Genomic DNA, 8,701 nt, shown 5'->3' on the forward strand with positions numbered 1-8,701 from the left:
AGCCCAGGCTAAGGAGCTGGTCAGCTGGGTTCATGATGTGACTCTGGTCATTCTGGACCGGTTGCTTAAACTCTCTCTGCCTCCATTTCTGTGTCTGTCAAATGGAGATAATAAGAATACCCACCTGTATGGGCTATGTGAGAATTAAATGAATTAGACTGGCACATAGAAGGAGCTTAATAATTGAAGGTCATATTAGAATGCTATCTTCATTTTGATATACAAAAAGACAGAATATCCAATAAGTTTACTGGCAAGAAAATCTGATGGTAAAACAACAATAAACAAAAACAATTGGTCAAACATTAAAAACTCCAATATGTGCACTTGGCATAAAAAGCAAACTATATTGTTAGGCAAAAAGGAAGTGAAAACCATCTTTTTAAATTTTCCCTCTCTTTCTTTATTCCTTGTCCTTTTATTGACAGCTTTTTAGAGGTATTTCAGAAAATAATATAGACAGCTATTACATATTTTTAAAAACTAGTCACACAATAGTGATCATACTCCCTATTATACACATTTTTTTTACACCATGATTTTTGTCCCTTACATCATATTTTTTTGGGGGTGGGGTCTTACATTGTCGCCCAGGCTGAAGTACAGTGGCACGCTCACAGCCACCGCAGCCTCAACCTGCTGGGCTCCGGCGATCCTTCTGCCTTAGCCTTCCAAGTAGCTGGAACTACAGGTATGTGCTACCACACCCGGCTAATTTTATGATTCATTGTAGAGATGAGGTCTTGCCAAGTTGCCTGGGCTGGTCTCAAACCCCTGGGCTCAGACAATCCTCTTGCCTCGGCCTTCCAAAATGCTGGGATTACAGACTTGAGCCACCATGCCTGTCCAACATAATATATCTTTGGGAATATTCCCTATCTACACACAAAAACACTATTTTTTTTTTTTTTAGAAAGCAGGGTTTATTGAGAGGACAGAAAAGCCTCCACAGTGGGAAAGGACCCGAGAGGGTTGCCCTGGCAAACACTTTATAATAGCTGTGTAGTATTTCATAGTATAGATGTGAAATAATTTATCTAACCAGCTCTGTATTGTTGGAAATTTAGGTTGTTCAGTAGCTCATAAGCACCAATAATACTACCAACAATCTATTTATATGTCACTTATAATAGTTTTTTTCAAAAACTCTCAAGGTACAATCCTAGCAATGAAATTCTGGGGTTTAAGATTATGGACATTTTAAAATCCAGTTTGTGAAAATGCCCCCCAAAGATGTAGTATCAGTTAAATTCCATATAACACTCTCAACAACATCTGAGAAGTTTACCTAAGAATTACCCAAGTTTTTAACTTTGACAATCTGGATATGTAAAAGTTAATTAAAGTCTGATTCACATATAAACTTTATTTTTCTAAGCTGTTTGTGAGAAAATGAGACCACAATATAAAATATATCTTATTACTGTTTTTTATAAAAACATAAATATGATGAAAATAGTAATTTTCATAAGAATAGGTATTTTTGTTTTTAAGGATTTTCAATAGTCTCTCCCTATCTTATGATGTGTGTATGTTCAAGAAAGTTAATATCCTGAATGCAGAAATTTCTCTTGCTTTCACCTTCAAAATATTGTCTATCTAGGATAAATGTATATAAACAGAGACACAATTCCAGAAATACACACAGACGTACACATATACCAGAATCTCTCTATTATGGAGAAACAGCACAGTTACTTCAGCGTGTATTACCCAAAGACCTACTATCTAAAGGAAGCAGATAGATGATGGATTTAGTGACGTTAGATTCCAAATTTTTCTCAGGAATGCTACATCATTGCAAATGTAAAATAAAAACCAATACATGTACAAGTGATTTTTTCATGTGTCAAACAAGTTCTTTAGATTTGAGGCTATATGTTAAATTTCTCCAGTGATTGATATTTAATACCTAATTTATTTTAAATTTTCTCCTGAAAACTAAACACACACCCAAACTTTACCTGTACAATGACCTGTTATGTATCTAACCCTGAATTGTACCCCACATCTTTAAAATAAAAAGTGACATAAAAAAATTAAACACACACCCTTCATTTGTTTTCATTAAATTTTGTATTCTTTTGACTTCTGAAGTCAGTTGAGACAAACTCTTCAGTCTGCTGTCTTCACACAAAATAGCTAGTTAGTTTTTATTTGTAAATCTCAGTAGCTTTTAACAGAGAAAAAATGTAGCCAACTTGAAATAATTTACCAAATATGAATGCAGAAACTTTTTGATGAATTAAGGACAACTATAAATCGTGCCTATATATTTCACATTAGAGTGCCATAATCTATGGAACTTTCTTGATTCTTATTAGCCAGTCTGGAATAAGATTCTCTCCTTAAATTTGTAGGAAAGAAGTTGAAAAAAAGTCATGCACACAAAGGGTAGGAAGTGATTCTCTGTTGTTTATGATTTGAATGTTTATTCAATGTTTTTTTAATGCCAAATAAAAAGTTTGTAATACTTCTAATGGATAAAAAAGCAAAAACATTTCTCATTATTTATATTGCTTGATGACATTGTGTCTTTATTATTTTCATTTACAATTATAAAATTTAAATAATTCTTCACAATTTTAGTGCAAGAAGAAATCATGTGGGAGCCCTCTGGTGGCCAAAACAATACTATTTAATTTTCACTAGAGACGTTCAGATTTGATCACTTTCCTTGAAATTCTTGAACTTTATTTGCCATCTATTTCATATGAGTACATTTATAGTATGTTAATTTAATCAATACATTACAACATGCCAGAATATTTTAATATCTGTTGCCAAATTCATAAAGTATTATTTTAATCCAGAAGTCAGTATTTAAATGGAATGAAAAATATTCTATTTCTCTATGAATGTAGAGAGACTAATAGATGATTTTAGAGCCAAAAAATTTCAAATTTTATAGCAAGGACAAATCTTAGAGTTAATCTAGTCCAAATCCCTCACTTAATAAATACGGAAAATAAGACCAGATTAGGTTAAAGACTTGGCATATGGTCACAGACTAACCATTGGGAGGGCTGAAGCTGGAGTCCCTTTCTCTATACCAGAGTGTATTTCTATATATTGCAAAGCCAAGTGATCTCGAGAGAATGTGGTTATTTAATTCTGTCTCAATTTCTTTTTTTCTATTCCCTTTGCATTGGATATTTACTTATGTTTATTTTAGCCTTTTTTTGATGCCATTTAAAAAAAAGATTCCTGCTTCTTGAAGTTTTTCTAGTCTAGATTAAGATATGAGCACTAAAGTGCTTTACAGTTTAACAGTAGAGCAGATGAATAAAAGAAAACCCAAACAACAAGCAATGTATTAGTTTTCTCTGGCTGCATAACAGATCACCACAATGTTAGCAGCTTAATACAATACCCTCTTATTAACTACTAATTCTATGGAGTAAGTCAGATACGTGGGTTTGGTATGGTTGAGTTCTCTTCTCAGAGTGTCACAAGGTTGAAATCAAAGGCTTGGTTGGGCTGTGTGTCATCTAGAAGCTCTGGGGAAGCTTCCACGTTCATTCAGGGTGTTGACAGAATTTAGTTTCTTGTAGTAGGATGACTGACGTCCCTCTTTCTTTCCGGTTTTTGGCTGCCCTCAGATCCTAGAGGCTGCTCTTAGCTTCTTGTCCCACGGCTCCCTCTATCTGTAAAGCCAGCAGTGAAGAATCCATCTTCTGTTGAATTCCCTTCACACTTCAACTCATTTTCAGGCAGTGGCTTGTTCATGTTAAGAAAATTGTGTATTTACAAGAGTATTTATAGATCAGTTTTAACCATGATAACTTATCTTTCTCTTAGTGTTTACTATGCCATGTAATATAAGCTAATCCGGACAACCAGTGTCCCATCACTTTCATAAAATTTGGGACCGTGTCACATGCATGGGTGTCTGAATCTTGGGGGCCATCTTACAATTCTGCCTGCCACAACAAAATGAATTTTTTTTTTTACCAAAACACATCTTAGTGGAAAAGAAGATTTTATTCATGCAGTTTTCATAATTTGTCTGCCATCTCAATGTATATTGTACCATTCCAACAGATATTATGCAATAATAGTCTTTTGGTATTGAAACATATGCTTTAAAATTCACTAAGTTCTGCAATGAATTTTAAAAATCTGCACATTTTAAAAAATTCTCATCGGTAGAGGCAACAATTTCTTGCTCTTGTGAAACTTACATTCTAGTGGGAAAAGATAGATAATACATGATAACCATGACCAAAAAGTAAATCGTGTAATGTATTAAGAGGTGAAAAGTGCCACGGAATAAAAGTAAAAGACGGAAGCAGGATTTGGGATAGCAGGGATGGAGCAGGTACGTAAGAGAGCATGAAGTGAGGTACCATGGGCATCCCTCATGCGGAAGTTGGAATTGGAGCAGAGAAGTGAGGAAAGTGACTGATGTACATGAAGATATCTGGGGGAAAAATCATCGCAGTGGAGGTAACAACTAATGTAAGGGGCCTAAGGTAAGATCACGCCTGGCACTTTTTATTGAACAGTAAAGGTGGAACACATTACTATGGTGTTTGAACATAAAAGAAAATAAAGGGAGAGGTCCCAGATCCTGTCGAGTCTGGGTGAAATGGAAAACCAGCGCAGGCTGGTAACATGTAAGATCAGCCTTTTTAATCATTATTTTGAAGATGTGGGTTACAATTCAGGGTTAAGTATACAAAGGATTGTTGTATGGGTAAAGTTTGGGCCTCACTTTGGTCCCCACTTCACCTGGATTGGGATCAGCTCCCCTTATGGATGTGGAGTGCCCAGCAGTTTCCACCCCGGCAGTTTCCCATTGCTGCCAATCCCTTTCTTACAGTATTATGAGAATTGTTCTGGGTCTGCTTATGAGTGAGAACATGCGGTACTCAGCTCTTTGATTCTGTGATAGATACATGATCAGTCTTAGAAGGGCCACTCTTGTCGCTTTATTAAGAATGACTTGTAGACAATTTGGTGAGCTTAGACAAATGCATACATTGCGCTATTACCACAGTTCAGGTGATACCCATACCTATCACCTCCAGAAGTTTTCTTGTGTCCTTATTCCCCCCCTCCCAGTTTTTATAAACCAACTAAACCCCCCAAAAGCTGGGAAGAGATAAATAAATATTATCAAACACGGAAAAAGAGAACGGATGATAAACGCGTTAAGAGTAGAAGTAGGAGCCGGGCTCGGTGGCTCAGCCTGTAATCCCGCGCCTTTGGGAGGCTGAGGTGAGGGGATTGCCTGAGCCCGCGGGTTCGAGACCTGCCCGGGCAGCGAGACCTCATCTCTACAATAAATCAAAAACAACAACAACAACAAAAAAAAACAGCCGGGTGTGGTAGCGCATGCCTGTAATTCCGGCTACTTGGAAGGCTGAGGCGGAAGGATCGTTGGAGCCCAGCAGGTCGAGGCTGCGGTGGCCGGGAGCGGCCACTGTGCTCTAGTCTGGGCGACAGAGTGAGACTCCAACTGAAAAAAAAAAAAAAAAGAGTAGAAGTAGGGTAGGGAGATCTATGAAGAGGTTACTGCTGAAATGTAGGCTGCAGGACACAAGGATTTGACTAGAGTTTTTGGAGTGGAAGTAAGGAGAATTGGCTGGATTCTGAAAATATGTTGACGGTAAAGCTGATAGCACTTCTAGTGTGTTGAACTGTCAGGTAAAGAGAGGGGTTAAGAACGACTTCAAGGTTTTTGGTTTAAGTGACTGGACACAAAGAGATGCTATCACCTGAGATGGAGGTAAGAAAAGTCAGGGACTTACTTTTTGGACAACTTTCATTTATGTCTTTTAGATATTTAAGTCCAACAGGCAGCTGGATGCATCTGGAGCTCATGAGAAAGACACGGTTTGGAGTTGTGAATTTGGAAGTCACGGGCATATAAAGCCATGGGACTGGATAAAAACACAAGGGGAGAGTCAAGGGAGAACACCGAAGAGAATCAATGACCAAAGAGAACTTGGAGCACTTCCACGTTCCGAGGTCAGAAGGCGAATGAAAGATGAGTAAAGGAGATGTCAAAACAGAAACCAGTGAAATAGAAGGAAAGCCAAAGATTGCGGTATCACAGGAGCCTAGAGAAAAACATATCAAAGGGGAAGGAGTGATCATCTCTGTCAAATGTCACCGATAAGATTAAATAAAATGGGTCCAGAGACTGGACCATTGTTTTGACAATTTGGGGGGCATTGTGACATTGACAAGACAGATTTGGGTGGAATGATAAGGGAAAAATTTTGACAAGAGAAGTTTTAAGAGAAAAGAAATCACAGAAAATGAGTACAAACAACAATTTCAGGAAATGTTTCAGCAAGAAAGAGCCAAGGAAGAGAAAGGGTGCAGCTGGCAGAGAAAATGAGGTCAACGGCAGTTTTCTAGTTTAAAAAGAATCTTGTAGAAATAACAGTATGTTTGCATAATTATAGAAGCAATCTAGTAAAAAGGAAAAATTGATGTAGAAGAGAGAATTGCTAGATGATGTCTTTGACTTGGTGGTCGAGGGGCATTTAGTGTAGATTATTTTTGTTGGATGACACTGTACTGACTTTTTTCATGCCTAAAAAAAACTCATCACAGTATATTTTATAATAAACAAGCCAAGTGAAATACAAACACGCATTTAAAATCATCGGAGCACATTCATTATGAATCCCATGGGTGCTTGCCACCTTTTGCACATAGATTTTACCAAATAAGGCCAACTTCAAAATGTCATTTTTCTCTGTTTCAAACACATTCAGAGGAAGACAGTTGTGTTAGAAAAAATAGCAAGGAGAAGGGTGACTATACAGGAGAGCTAATTATGTTCATCGGACCATGAATCTCAAAGAAACGCAGTTTTTAGCGTCAGAAGATCCAGGTTTGGGCTTCAGGTCCCATTAACTAGCTTTTCTACATTTGCAAAGACAACACTCCCTCTAGGTTTCATTTTCATTTTGAAAAATAAATGCATCGTGCTGATGGTCTCCAGGGTCCATTCTAATAAATTCAATACAAAAACATTCCCTGAAATCCTACTATGTATAAGAGGTAAGACATAAAACCGGTAACTCGCCAATAGTGAGGAAGCAGAATCACAGTCAACTAACAGAAAATGAGAGGGAAAGAAACCTGTGAAACAGGGAAAAGCAACCAGGTAAAAGGAATCCAGAGGGGATTTGGATCTCAAATGCCACATGTACCATTCTGCACTCCCTTATTCTGTTCCTTTCTTTTCTTTACCCATTTGTCAGTAGATTTCAATTCTCTTGTGCCCTAATTCTGTTCTGACTGCACATAGAAGCTTTGGAATTAGGAAGTCTCTTGACAGATTCCAATGACCAGTTTGGACACCAGCAGAATCTGGTTTCACAAATACTGCAGATTATATGGATAGCTAGAACAGAGAATGATGCACACTAAGCATTTTCTTTAAGAGGGACTTGTGGGAGGACAAAGTTTCTTCTGCTGCTATTTAAGTTCCTGCTTCTGTTCCTCCACCTCTGAATTTAAAACCAGAGAACATTCATTTCAGCTTCCCTGTTTCGTTTTTTGTTGTTGTTGTTGCTCTTGAAGGTTTGTGGACTTCCTGTGACCTTAGGTTACACAGGGAATGACCTCGCATGCGACCATTAGGTCTGAAATGAAGCGAGCTTGGTGAGTGCTTCAAATGACTTTTGTTACTATGCCTGGGAAATCATATGAGGGTCACTTTGCAGCTTCCAGAAGACTTGAAACGTGGCTACGGTCATAAAAGACAGTAGAAGAATCAGAGAACAGTCTGAAGTAGCAAGTGAAGGAGGTGAAGAAGCAAAGTGATTAAATGTAGTTCTTTTGGCCAAAGGTATTGCAATACAATTATTAAATCAGAGGATGCGCTGCTCAATCACTTTCAGAATAAAAAACCATGACACAGTTCACAGGGCAATAGTGCAGACTATTTTAGGTTGACCCTGTCTCGAGCCATTGGAATATATTTGACATCATCAAGGAATTACAAATATACTTATTGATTTGATTTGAAATTTATGTCTTTCCTATTATTTTTACCAGGTAACATCTTTACCTATCACAACCACTTCCCTGTTCTCCATTTTCTGTTCATTTCTATTCTGTAATTCATTGGAATTTGCACTTTCTTAAGGGAGAAATCACTTCTCTGGGGTTCAGTTAACTGACTTTTTCCCTTCATCCTGTGAACAAACTGCATAGAAAAAAAAAGAGATTTTCTATAAGGGTTTATTTTGCTATTTTACAAACAAGAAATTAAAACACATTCTCACCACAACTATTGGAAGATGTATTGTCCAAAGAGCTTTCGGAAGGAATACATTCTCCTACTATTTGCGTTGCTGCTCAAAAGCATTTGCTACATTTTGAAAAACACATTAAATAGACACATTTGTGTTTTCTTATTTCTGAATCAGTTGTATTCAGTCTATTTAACAATATAGAACAAATGTATTAATACTATACCATTTGCTTACTGCTTTTCCAGTTACTAAAATGATTTCACTTTAAGCAGCATGTACTATTTTTGACGAAAAATAGAATTTACAGGCTGAGGTGAGTGGATGGCCTGAGCCCGCGGGTCCAAGACCCGCCTGGGCAACTTGGCGAGACCTCATCTCTACGATAAATAAAAAAATCAGCCGGGTGTGGTAGCGCACACCTGTAGTTCCAGCTACGTGGAAGGCTGAGGCGGAAGAATCGCCGGAGCCCAGCAGGT

Source organism: Carlito syrichta, unplaced genomic scaffold (assembly GCF_000164805.1).
Source record: "Carlito syrichta isolate Samal-C Ts95f unplaced genomic scaffold, Tarsius_syrichta-2.0.1 Scaffold307967, whole genome shotgun sequence".
Taxonomy (NCBI): Eukaryota; Metazoa; Chordata; class Mammalia; order Primates; family Tarsiidae; genus Carlito; species Carlito syrichta.